The sequence below is a fragment of the Trichosurus vulpecula genome, chromosome 7 (assembly GCF_011100635.1).
Source record: "Trichosurus vulpecula isolate mTriVul1 chromosome 7, mTriVul1.pri, whole genome shotgun sequence".
Classification (NCBI taxonomy): Eukaryota; Metazoa; Chordata; class Mammalia; order Diprotodontia; family Phalangeridae; genus Trichosurus; species Trichosurus vulpecula.
In genome coordinates, this window is record NC_050579.1 from 197,082,137 (window position 1) to 197,094,982 (window position 12,846).

Here is a 12,846-nt window from a genome sequence, read left to right on the forward strand (position 1 = left end):
GATGAAAACATTCATTTCTTCTGGTGTCAGTAGTTGTTTATTCTATGTGATCTTCATTTTTTCCATTTGTTAAATGAGGGGACAGAACTAGATTGAAAGTTTTATCTGGGGTGTATATGAATTTAGTTAAATATACTTTGATAATTATACTTTCATGTCATTTCTTTTCTGTGTTCCCTTGTATTTTGTTTTATTGGTTTAACGACATGGTTTTGACCTAAGTCTCAGAGGTTTCATCTGACTTCCAATGGGATCCATGACACAAAAAATGAGTAATTTATTTTGGAAGGGGGGAAAGGCAGGGCAATTAGGGTTCAGTGACTTGCCAGGTCACACAGCTAGTAAGTGTGTCAAATATCTGAGTCCAGATTTGAACTTAGGTCCTCCTGACTCCAGGGCCAGTGCTCTATTCACCGTGTCATCTAGCTGCCCCCAAAATGAGTAATTTTTGTTCTAGGTAGTCTGTAAGGTCATTAAGGACTTCTCTCCATATGAAAGGATCATTAGTGAATCTAGAATAACCACATTTTCCTATTCCTCAGTTTTATTAAACCTATTATTCTCATTCATAAGGACTTCTAATAGCCCTTACACCTCAGCAATTTCTTTAGCATTTATCCCTAATCTGACTTTTCTTTTCATATTCACAGTTGTGAGCCACTTCACCGAATGAATTCAACACTTTTCTCTAGTCTGGAATCATTTGCTGCCTCATCTAACTGCAGATCACACTTTGCAATCCCCAATCCTGGATCACTCCCACCAGAATCCTTTTTTTTTTTAAATTCTACTCATGTGCTGCTCAATGAAGCTGGGTTTAGTAACACAATTTTCCTAACTCCACTACAAAATCTATCACAAAGTGATGTCATATCATCTCCCACTTGTCCTCATTTCAGCAAGGCAACCACTTTACTCCTCTTAGATTGGTTCTCTTTGCCACTCTTTACTTTGGCTCCTTCCAATCTTCTCTTCTCTTCCTAGCTTCATACATTCTGCCCCTTAACCTTCCTGGTAGATGAAGACCTCATTACACTTCATTTAAATGTTGGCGTCCATTCTTGATGAGCTACTTTTTTCCTCTTTCTTCTCAATTCACAACTCATTGATATTATTTCCCATTCCTTTTCCTTTACTCCAGAATCTAGTGAAGATATTGTGATGGCTCTTCCCCTAACGAAGGTTATGTATCCCACTCAACCTGTCCCCTCCTGAAACCACTGTCTCCCCTTTACTATTCACTTTTCTCTTTCCATTGGTTCCTTCCATGCTGCTCATAAATTGACATCTTTAAATTTTTCCAATCTTCAGAAATTCTTCTATTGTCCTATAATCTGCAATATATTATTTTAATGTCTCTTTTCCCTTTCTAATTCAAAGTCCTAGAAAAATTGTCTTTACTTGCTGACTCCACCACTTCTCATTTTTCTAAACTCTCTACAATCTGCTAAATGACTCCATTAGTCATCTGAAATAACCTTTTCACAAGTTACAAATCATTATTAATTGAAAGACATTTTTTCAAGACTCATTCTTCTTGACTTCTATTCAGCATTTGATACTGTTGACATTTTCCCCCAATATAGTCTGCCTTCTCAGCTGTCAAGCAGGCTGTCCACCACACACCTGAATGTGGTCCAAACTTTAAGCCAGGTTAAAATGTATTTGGAAAATATTTAACTAAGCAAATAAAAATATTATAAAGCATAGATAATATTGTTATTTGGTTTTCTAAGTCATCCTGTTCCTATGGGAATCCTCATATGTGGTTTACTGGCCCCCATATCTATTTAGATTTGACACCACTGACTTAGACCGACCATAAGCCTCAAAAGACATTGGAAAGATGCCAAATTATATTCTAAATCATAGGTCCCCAATAGCCTGAAATTGTCAACTTGATCTTTTTGTGCTTCCTGAGATTTTACCATTAAGGAGATAGTTTATTTAGACATGCTCTTTTTAACACTTAGCTGAGAGCAGGTATTGAAATGCATGTTTTGATGTAATACAAAGGAAAATGAATTGTGATTTTGGATGTAAGGAAAACCACAGAGAATGCTAGCCTTGAATGTGAGGAGTGATATTCTGGAAGAGTGGAACCAACCCTTGGTTGAATGCTGCTGGTGGAGGAGCACCATGAAACACCTGGGCTCCTAAAATGTAGAGGAGAGGAAGTACAAAAACTTAGGAAATATTCCGAGGTAATAGCAAGATAACAGGAACCAAAAGGAAGCTTCACCTCCTTTTCCAATTTCCTTCACTTTGATTCTTTGATTCTGATACCTAAGAACATGTTTACACTGGCAGATACATGTCACCCACCCTTTGGTTATATTCAAATGGTCTTTCATACTTCTGGCTGTTTCAGATTCCTTTTGCAATAGTTTTTTTCTAATCTTAGTTATGTAGATGCATATATATCTATATCTTGATATCAAAAAATGAAAGTTCGTAAGTATTATTCTGTTCACCTCTTTAAGCCATTGCAGTATTATACAGAAGTTGAATAATTTTTCAGAAGTAGAGGAGATTCAGACATTAGTGGTGACATGATTATGTAAAAACAATTCTGCTTACCTTTATTCTGATTCCTCGTCCCATGACCTCACCAAATATACAGCAATTACAAATGTATTCAGAATCTGCTTAATTATGATGACCACTTCATTTTGGCTGTAGCATTTAAAATGTTTGTAAGGAATCAAGTTCTTCTGATGTTGAAACATTTTCCAGATACTTGCATCATTTCATTTGCCTTTAGAGGTGCAAGCTCTTTAATTTGGTTAAAATTCTCTGCAGATAATAGAACTGGAGATCTCCCAAGTGTTCCTAAAGCCATTGAATGTCATATGCCCTAAATCCCTGAATAGCTCAGAGGATAAAATCTACAGCCAGTTTATTAGTCTGGCCCCAGGGGAAGGTAGCACTTGAGCACTCTGACACAGATCCACTACTTATCCTAATGACAACATAAATGTGCTGGTGTCCATCAGATCACATTTAAGTTGATAAGTCACTGCAAAATATGCCAGATGTCCACCCTGATTATACTGCCATATTTATTTGACTTCCCTCCACTCTTAATTTCTTACAGCTCAATATTATGGCAAAAAAGAGTATTAAATAACACTCACATGTCTGGTCATTCCCTATTGGGCACATATTTTTTCTATTATGCACAATGTTTTTATGATTAATTTTATGCACATAGGTCTTTTCTGTCATTTACTTGCTGGTAAGTTTATTATGTCAAAGGGCAAGAACTGTTTATATATTTTTCTTGCATGGTTGTTTTTAAAAATACTCAGGCAAATTCAAAAGTCCTGGAGAAATCAATCAGTGTGCCTATTTTCCCACAGGTAGAAGAAACATTGAATATTATTATCATTATTAAGATCCTTCCAAATCCAAAGGTGTAAGTTTCATTTCTTTGGTTATTAGAGATTTTGAAGATCTTTTTGAATGTTGACAGTTAGTTTTTCCTTTTTTTTAACACAATTTTGAAGTCCTTTGATACATCTTGGTCACAAAGTTTTATGTCAATTCCCTCTAGAACGTGGACATTAGACTTTTGTCAGAGGCATTTAATGAAAAGATTTGTTCAATTAAATATCTTTTATTATTCTAAGGTCATTAGTTTAATTGAAAATGTTTTTGATTTAAAAATGTTTCTTTTTTCCCCTTGTATAATGTTCATTGTATCATAGCAGGTTGAGAAATCTTTCCCTATTCACTTTTGTGAAAGAAAGAAATTTCATCTTTCCTCCAATATATAACTAGGATTATTTTTCACATTTATACCAGTTAGTATTTTCAAAATTTTGTCATATAGGCTTTAAATGCTCTAAACTCAACTTTCTTCAAAACTATTATCCAGGTTTGCCACTAATTTTAATGGAATTGCTTCAGTTACTTCCACAATAGTTTGTGTTTTATGCTTATTGGACAGATAATATTCTCAGTAGCTTCTTTTATATCTTTCTCTTCCAACATTCTGATTTATTTTTATGTATTATATACAATGCTAAACAATTTTGAAAATTTCTGCTTTATAATACAATTGAAGATTTGATGATGTCTTATCTCTTTATTTCCGTTGCTATAGTATACCATTTATTTTCCTATACACATTTTGTTAAAGCTGTGTCAGATAATCTAAAGTATGTTTTTTGTATTTTGATTTACAGTTTTACATTGATAGATTAATTTGAATGGTATTATCATTTTTAATATTGGCATGGCCCAGTTAATGGATCATGAGTATTACACAATAGCTGGCATTTATATAGTCCCTTCAGGTTAGCAACAACCTGGTTAGGTATGTGCTATAATCATTCCCATTTTATGGATGACATAACTGGAACAAATAGAGGTTAATTGATTTTCCCAGCGTCACACAGCTAACAAGAGTCTTAGGCAGGATTCCTAATCAGGTCTTCCTAACTCCAAGTGCACTATCCACTTTCTTAATGCTTCTGCAATTATTTAGGTTTTCATTTATTTCAGCATTTTTCTTTAGTTGAATTTCCTTAAGTCATACATATATTTTTTATGGTAATTCCTAGTTGTTAAATGCATTTTTTGTTATTTTATATAGTATTTCTCTTTGTATACATTCTCCTCTTGTTTGCAAAATAAAGTAGAAGGTTAATATGCATGATCTGATCAAGTTGGTGAGGTTAAGGGGAAAAGAGCCTTTGTTTGGAACTTTGCATCTTCTTATGGAAGTTTTGGGGATTTCCACTGGCACGTCTTTAAGAGGGCAACTGATATATTGGGTTGTTCTGGCTTGAGTTATTATACATCAATTCAGTTAAAACTCTTATATTTGCTAGATGTTGTACTAGGAGCTGGGCTTATAAAGTGAAGTTCTGCTAGTCCCTACCTAAAAGGAGTTTACGTTGTATGGGTCATCACTTTGTCCTAGGTCCCAAGGGTAGGGAACATGTAGGCTCAAGGCCACATGCAGCCCTCTAGGTCTTCAAGTGCTGTCTTTGATTGAATCCAAACTTCACAGAACAAATCTCCTTAATAAAGGATTTGTTCTGTAAAACTTGAACTCAAGGACCCAAGGACCTAGAAGGCCCCATGCTTTAGGCCCAGGTACTCCACTTATGGACCCTATTACAGAAGAATTAATCAGTCGTTTGAATCTTTTGTTTTATTTTTGGTGGGAATTCTGAGTGATCTGAATATAAACCATAGAAATTCAGAAATAGGTGAGGTTTTTAGTCTTAGGAAGGGGTGGAGGAAAACCTGTTCACATGTATTCTCTTTGGTATCTCTCCAGAGAGGCAATATTAGCATAAACAGATAATGGGAGAGCCTCTCTACCTGTAAAGGTATCAATCAGTATGAAGCAGACTCCTACTGTGAGAAAATAATTTTCTGGAAAATGTCAAGTACCGGAAGATTTCAGATACCCAGGCATCTAGGATAGAGGACATAGAGTTCATGAGAATTTCCATTCTCTTGGAGGGAAGATTGTTCATGAGGTCCCACAGTTACAGGAATTAAATCATTTCCCTTGCATGGAATTTTATCATTATTATCATAGATGAATAAAAAAACCTAAGAGACAGAGTTTCTGGGTAATTAATAATCAATTTATCAGCTAGACTAGCTGATGATCAATAATTTGATGCCAGTGGTTTCTCTTGGTAAACAAAGACAAAACCATGGAGATCACTGAATGCTTAAATACCTTTGGAAAAGGTGGTGCCCCTGGCAGACAAAAATTAACCCTGATTGGGAAGCAATTAATGAGGGGTTGGGTTGAAAATTTCACTGTCTCCTGCTAAGAATATGGCTTGATCAGGAGACAGCCTTCTCCAGCAACGTGGACAAAGGAATCCATCTCTGCCCAAACCATTCTTGTTTGGTTTTCTCCTTCATGCGCTGGGTTACCTTAAACTCCAATGGGCATGGTGTGTGCAAGAACATGAACTTAATGTTTTAGTCCTAGAATGCATCTAGATTAGCTTCTGTTTACACTCTTAACAGAAGCAGTCTTCTAGTTGAGTGGGGTCCCGCTCTCAATATTGAGGAACATGTTCCTGGAGATTTAGGCAAGTTCATCTATCAGCCTTATATTTCAGAGACTGGCAAAATAACCTGCAGGGAAGGATCACTCCCTGAATGAGGACAGAAAGGGAAAAACCTTGATCTTAATTTAATCATTGGTTTTTAATATAATAAAAATAATAATTTCCTCCATATCTCTTCTTTTTGTTCTTTTTTTTTTTTTTACTAATTATGATCATATCCTTTATGAGTCAAGATTTTACCATACATACAGAACTGACTCAGGAATAATATCTAGATCAATAAGTGTTTTCCTGTTAAATTATTTATTTTTGTGTGTATATATATATATATATATATATATATATATGATTTATGCATTTATGCTCATATATAAAGAAATTGTATAGGAATTTATTATGTATGCATGCATGTATATTAATATATAATTTTATAGTTTTATTTGTTACTCATTGTATGTAACACTTAGCAAATGTTTTTAGAGGGTTCCATGATATAAAGCAGGAGTCTTCTGTATAATATTCAAATCTTTGGCCTCTCTAATTTCTTATGCCTAAGCCAAGGTATTTCATGTTTTCCCCTTTTTGCACGAGTCACCAAGTATTTTTTTCTCACCTTAGCCCTTGTCACCAAATATTACAATGTGTTTTGATTTAATTTGGGGAGTCTTATCTAGTTCTCTATGGGATTTCTTGACTCATCCTCAACAACTGATATTTGTGTATAAGCTACAACCTGGTGGAGCAGTGGCTAGAGGGCTAGACCTGCTATCAAGAAGACTTGAGTTTAAATCTGGATTCAGAAATGTATTAGGTGTGTGACCAACAATCCAAAGGATGTTATAAGGATCAAATGAGAAAAATTGTGGAGCATTTAGCACAGTGTCTTTCACATAGTAAGTGCTATGCATATTGTATCATTACTGTTATTATTACATTGAATGTCGATTTTCCTCCTCAAGGATTCTACTCAGTTTTGCCAGATAGTCGATTCTTGGTCTTCATCCTAGCTCCTTTGTACTCCAGACTGTCATATTCCAAGATCTCAGATTCTTTAATGATAGTTGATTCTTGGTCTTAATCCTAGCTCCTTTGTACTCCAGACTGTCATATTCCAAGATCTCAGATTCTTTAATGTAGAAGCCACAAAATCTTGTCTTATCCTGACTGTCACTCCACAATGCTTGAATTGTTTCTTTCTGGCTGCTTGAAATATTTTCTCCTTGACCTGGGAACTCTGGAATTTGGCTATAATATTCCTGACAGTTTTCATTTTGGTACCTCTTTCAGGGGATGATTTGTGGATTCTTGAGCAAATTATTTCCTAATGATTACTTTAAATTCCTGTTTATTTGTGTTGAATTCAATCTTATCATGTTTGATACTAAATATTTGGTTTTCTTCTATTTTTGAGATTTAAATTTATTTATTTATTTTAATTTACCACATTTGGTTCCACAAACTTTTGAGTTCCAAATTTTCTCTGCCTTCCTCTCTTCCCCCCTCACCTAGAAAGCAAGAGATCTGATATACGCTTTATATATACATTCATATTAAACATATTTTCACATTAGTCATGTTGCAAAGAAGAATAATAACCAGTGGAATGAACCATGAGAAAAAAAACATAAAAGAGAGAGAGCAAATAATATGCTTTGATCTGCATGCAGACTATGCAAATTCTTTCTCTGGATGTGGATAGCATATTGCATTAGGAGACTTTTGGAGTTGCCTTAGAACCTTGCATTGCTGAGAAGAGCCACATCTATCAAAGTTAGTCATCACACAATGTGGCTGTAACTGTGTACAATTTTCTTCTGGTTCTGTTCCTCTCACTCAGCATCTGTTCACATAAGTCTTTCTAGTTTTTTCTGAAGTTTTCCTCCTCCTCATTTCTTACAACACAATAGTATTCCGTAACATTCATATTCCACAACTTGTTCACCCATTCCCCAATTGATAGCCATCCCCTCAATTTCTAGGTGTTGGCCACCATAAAAAGAGCTGCTATAAACATTTTTGTACATGTAGGTTCTTTTTCCATTTGTATGATGTCTTTGTGATACAGCCTTAGAAAATGTATTGCAGGGTCAAAGGGTATGCATATTTCTATAGCCCTTTTGGCATACTTCCACATTCCTCTCCAAAATGGTTGGATCAGCTCACAAATCCACCAACAATGCATTAGTGTTTCAATTTTCCCAAATTTTCACCAGCATTCATAATATTCCTATTTTGTCATCTTACCCAGTCTGACAGGTGTGATGTGGTACCTCAGAGTAATTTTGATTTGCATTTCTTTAATCAATAGTGATTTAGAGTATATTTGCTTCTTTTTCTAAAAAAAACATATTAAACAATGGTTTGTCTACCTTATTATTTTTTTCTTGCAACCAGTTCCTAGCTTTATTACCTTAATAGTTTTCTTTCAATTTTGTTATTTTCACCTTCAGCATTCAGAATTTCCAATTTGTTGCTTAATTGGGGATTTTTAATTTGTTCTTTTCCTAGTTTTTTAAGTTGCATGTAAAATTCCTTGATCTACTCTTTTGTTATTTTGTTGATATAAGAATTTAGAGCAATAAATTTTCCCCTAAGCACTGCTTTGACTATCTCTTTTAAATTATAGCATGTTGTTTCATTGTTGTCTCTCTAAGTGAAATTATTGATTGTTTCTATGATTTGTTCTTTGACACATTTATTCTTTAGTTCCCAGTTACTTCACTTTTTGCCAAAGGAACAATACTTTAGTTTTAGATTATTTAGTTTCCAATTACTTTTTAATCAATCTTTTCACTGCCCTTTGTTGAATGTAATTTTTATTGCATTATGTTCTCTCAACGATGAATTTCTGCTATTCTACAACAGATTTTTGAAATTTTATGCCCTAATACATAATTAATTTTTGTATAGGTGCCATGTACCGCTGAGAAAAAGGTATATTCTTTCTATTCACACTTAAATGTTTCCAGATGCCTGTCATAACTATCTTTTCTAAAATTCCATTTACTTCCTTAACTTCTCTCTTGTTTATTTTGTGCTTGAATTTATCTAGCTCTGAGAGGGGAAAGTTGAGGCCCCCAACTAGAAAATTTTGACATCTGTTTTCTCCTGTCACCCACTTAACGTCTTTAAGATGATGTATGGTCTAGTCTGGTGCAAAGTGAAATGTACTGTGTATAAAATTACTGCAATATTGTAAGATGAACAGCTGCGAAAGACTTAGCTATTCTTGCAAAACAATGATCCAAGAAAACTCTGAGTGACTTGTGATGAAAAATGTTCTCTGTCTCTAGTGGAAGAACTGATGGTGTCTAAATATAAATGGAAGCATGCTTTTTAAAATTTTCTTTATTTTTCTTGGGTTTTTTGTCTAGGTTTTCTTCTACAACATGACTGTTATGGATGCATTTTGCATGACTAATCATGTATAACCTATATTGAATTGTTTGCCTTCTTAAAGAAGCAGTAGGGTGGTGTAGCAGCAAAGCTACTTGCAGCCACTGTGGCTTTGTAAGATCAATGACATCAGAACACAGGAGGGCTGCTAGCACAGATTCTTTGATCTGCTTTTCTAAGGAAAGCATCTTTCAGGGGATTAACAATCTCACTTTAATTAAATATGCATATATCATTCACTTAGTTCTTGGGAAAAAGTCAGCAACCTGAACCTCAGAGCAAAGACAAATAGAAATTAGAAGCAGAAATTATATAAACAGTGCAAAGTAACACAAATCAGCAGACAGCACTCTGTCCAAGACATTACATACATAGTTCCCCAAGAGAGAAGTACCAACATCTGGGTTTTTCAAAGCTGAAGGGCTCCTTAATGGTTACCCAGAGTCTTGTCTGGTTAGATAAAACTACACTCTTCCAGTGAGTGAGCCCCAAGAAAAATGCTAACCTTAGAGTATACATATATATATATATTTGTATAGATATACATATGTATATATATATATATATATATATATGTACATACATACACACACACACACACTCACTTCTTCATGATCAGATGGGATCACAATCATGCAACTCAATCCCATGTTACCTAAACCTTCCCATGGCTTGAGCAGATCATCAAACACTCTTGATTCAACCAAAGACTTTTTTTAACTCTTTAAAAAATTATTTATTTTTAGTTTACAACATTCACTTCCACAAGCTTTTGGGTTTTAAGTTTTCTCCCCTTCCCCCCCCCCTCCCCAAGACAGAATGGAAATTTGATATTGTGATCTCTTAGTAAAGGATATAAAAAGTAAAGAGTTTATGTCACGAATTTCTTTTTGATGTCAAAATATAATCGCATAATTCATGACAAAGTTATAGAAATATGTGTCCCCATCAATCTGAAATGAACACAATTCTGAAAAGCAGTGTGAACATGTATAGAGGGAGGAGGGGAAAATTATAAATGTCATTGTATAAATGTAACTGGGTAAGAAAATCAGGGCTACATGTGGGCAAATTTGAAGAGAAACTGATAATTGTTTTAGTTAACTTCTTTCTTATTGTATTCCCTGCTAAGGTTTAATAATGCCTCTTTAAGATCCAATTTCCTTCATGATGCTCATTTGCTACCTGGTCAGCATTCCACATTGGCAGCTCTTCCCTTCTTGCAGTTTTCCCAGTACCAAAAATCACACTTTTATCCTTCATATCATTGCATCAATACACATTTAACTCACCTAATCTCAACTAAGTGTTAAAAAGAGCACATATAACTAAACTATCTGGTTAATGATAAAATTGTGGACATTGTCTTATGCTTTGCTGCTGCATTCTAAGGATTGCAGGACTTTTCTATATGAATTGCAGCTGAAATTTTTCAGGTGCTCTCCTATTAGAATCTCTGTGTAGTGTAGTGCTTTGCACATAGCAAGAACATGATAAATGCTTCATTTATTCATTCAAAGTATCAGATGTCTTTCAAATCTGTTTTAACTAGCATCAATATGACAATTTGAAATTGTTGGGCTATTTGCATTGACTTAACAACAGTGTCTTTAGTTGGTGTCCATCGTAGACAGTGGATATCATTCAAAAATGCTAGAGCATGTACGTCACTATCAGTAGTGAAGAAGGGGGAAGATGGTCATTTGTTTATAAATATCAAGTTGAAACAGCACCCTGGAATCTCTTATTGTAAAATGATGACCATGTCTTTTGAACTATCTATGACATAGGGTACTTGTGATAAATAAGCTTTAAAATTTTTAAATTAGACATTTATTGAGATAATGTTATTATAATATTTTTAAGGTGAGGATACTGTTCATAGATTTATATAGACTTTCTAGATTAGAAAAAATCTTAGAAATCATGCAATACAAAGCCGCCACCCCATTTAATAAATCAAATAAACTGAGGCAAATGTAGAAACTATTATTTGCCCAGAGTCATACCATGAGTGCATATGCTTTTAAAAATCATACTTATTAACATGTTACAGGCCTTCTCAGTGTCAGCTTTCTAAAATTGATGATGTTTACACGGACACAAAAACAAAGGAATCAAATTAGTAAACACAGTAAAGCAACAAAAAATTAATGTGATCATGGAAAAGACTTTGGTATTAATTCTATGAGAAGTGTTTCCACATTAAAAGCTTCCTCAAAGACATCTTTATGTCCCTATTCCTAAGGCTATAAATGACAGGGTTCAGAGTTGGTGGCACCACTGAATAGAACATTGATAACAACAGATCCAGAACTGAATCAGAGTCTAAGGGTGGCTTTGCATAAGACACGATTGCACTTGTGCTGAAAATCATGAGAACCATGAGGTGGGGCAGACAAGTGGAGAAAGCTTTTGAGCGACTTTCTGTAGTGGGAATCTTCAACACAGTTGAGAAGATGTGACCATAAGAGATAGATGTGGAGATGCAACAGAAAATCCCTAAAGTGATCCCAAAGGCCACACTCATATCAACTGCAATGTGTGTCTCAGCACACGAGATCCTGAGTAAGGAAGGGACATCACAGAAGAACTGATGGATCTCCTTGTGGCCACAGAAGGGTAAAGAGAATGTACTAGCTGAGTACGTGGTCCCAAAAAGTCCTCCAATGAGCCATGAAGAAGTTGCCATTCTCCTACAAAATCCTTTGCTCATTATGGTTTCATAGTGTAAAGGTTGGCAGATAGCTATGTAGCGGTCATAGGACATCACTATGAGGAGTAAAGCCTCGGATCCTACAAATAAAACTACTAAAAAGACTTGTAACACACACCCAAAGAAAGAAATGGATCCACTTCTACTTAGGGAGTTTTCAATAGATTTGGGGACAGTGACAGAAATAAGGCAAAGATCTAAAAAGGACAAATTCTTCAGGAAGAAATACATGGGGGTGTGGAGGTGGCAATCTAGACTGATGATTGTAAAGATGAGCAGGTTCCCTGTCAAAGCACCAGGTAAATTAGCAAGAAGGACATGGCATGTAAGACCTGTAGCTCCCAGGTGTTAGAAAAGCCCATGAGGAAGAATCCTGTCACCATGGTGAGGTTCTCTGCATTCTGGGAGGGAGGAGTTCTATCCAACGTCTGTACAGAGATAAGAAACATGCAACATGATGAAAACACTGAGTATTTTTGGCATCAGTAGTTATTTATTCTATATGATATTCATTTTGTTCATTTGTTAAAGTGGGGATTAGGACTAGATTGAAAGTTTTATCTGGGGATATATGAACTTAGTTAAAAAATGCTTTGAAAATTATATTTCCATATCATTTCTTTTGTGTGTGATCTCTTGTATTTTGTTTTACATGTTTAATGACATGATTTCGAACTAAGTCTC

The 12,846-nt window shown here is 34.9% G+C and overlaps 1 pseudogene; it reads right to left on the reverse strand.

Annotated features, from left to right (window-relative positions):
* Positions 1 to 11,631: 11,631 nt before the first annotated feature.
* LOC118857770 lies at positions 11,632 to 12,611 on the reverse strand (annotated as a pseudogene).
* Between the last annotated feature and the right edge of the window lie 235 nt (positions 12,612 to 12,846).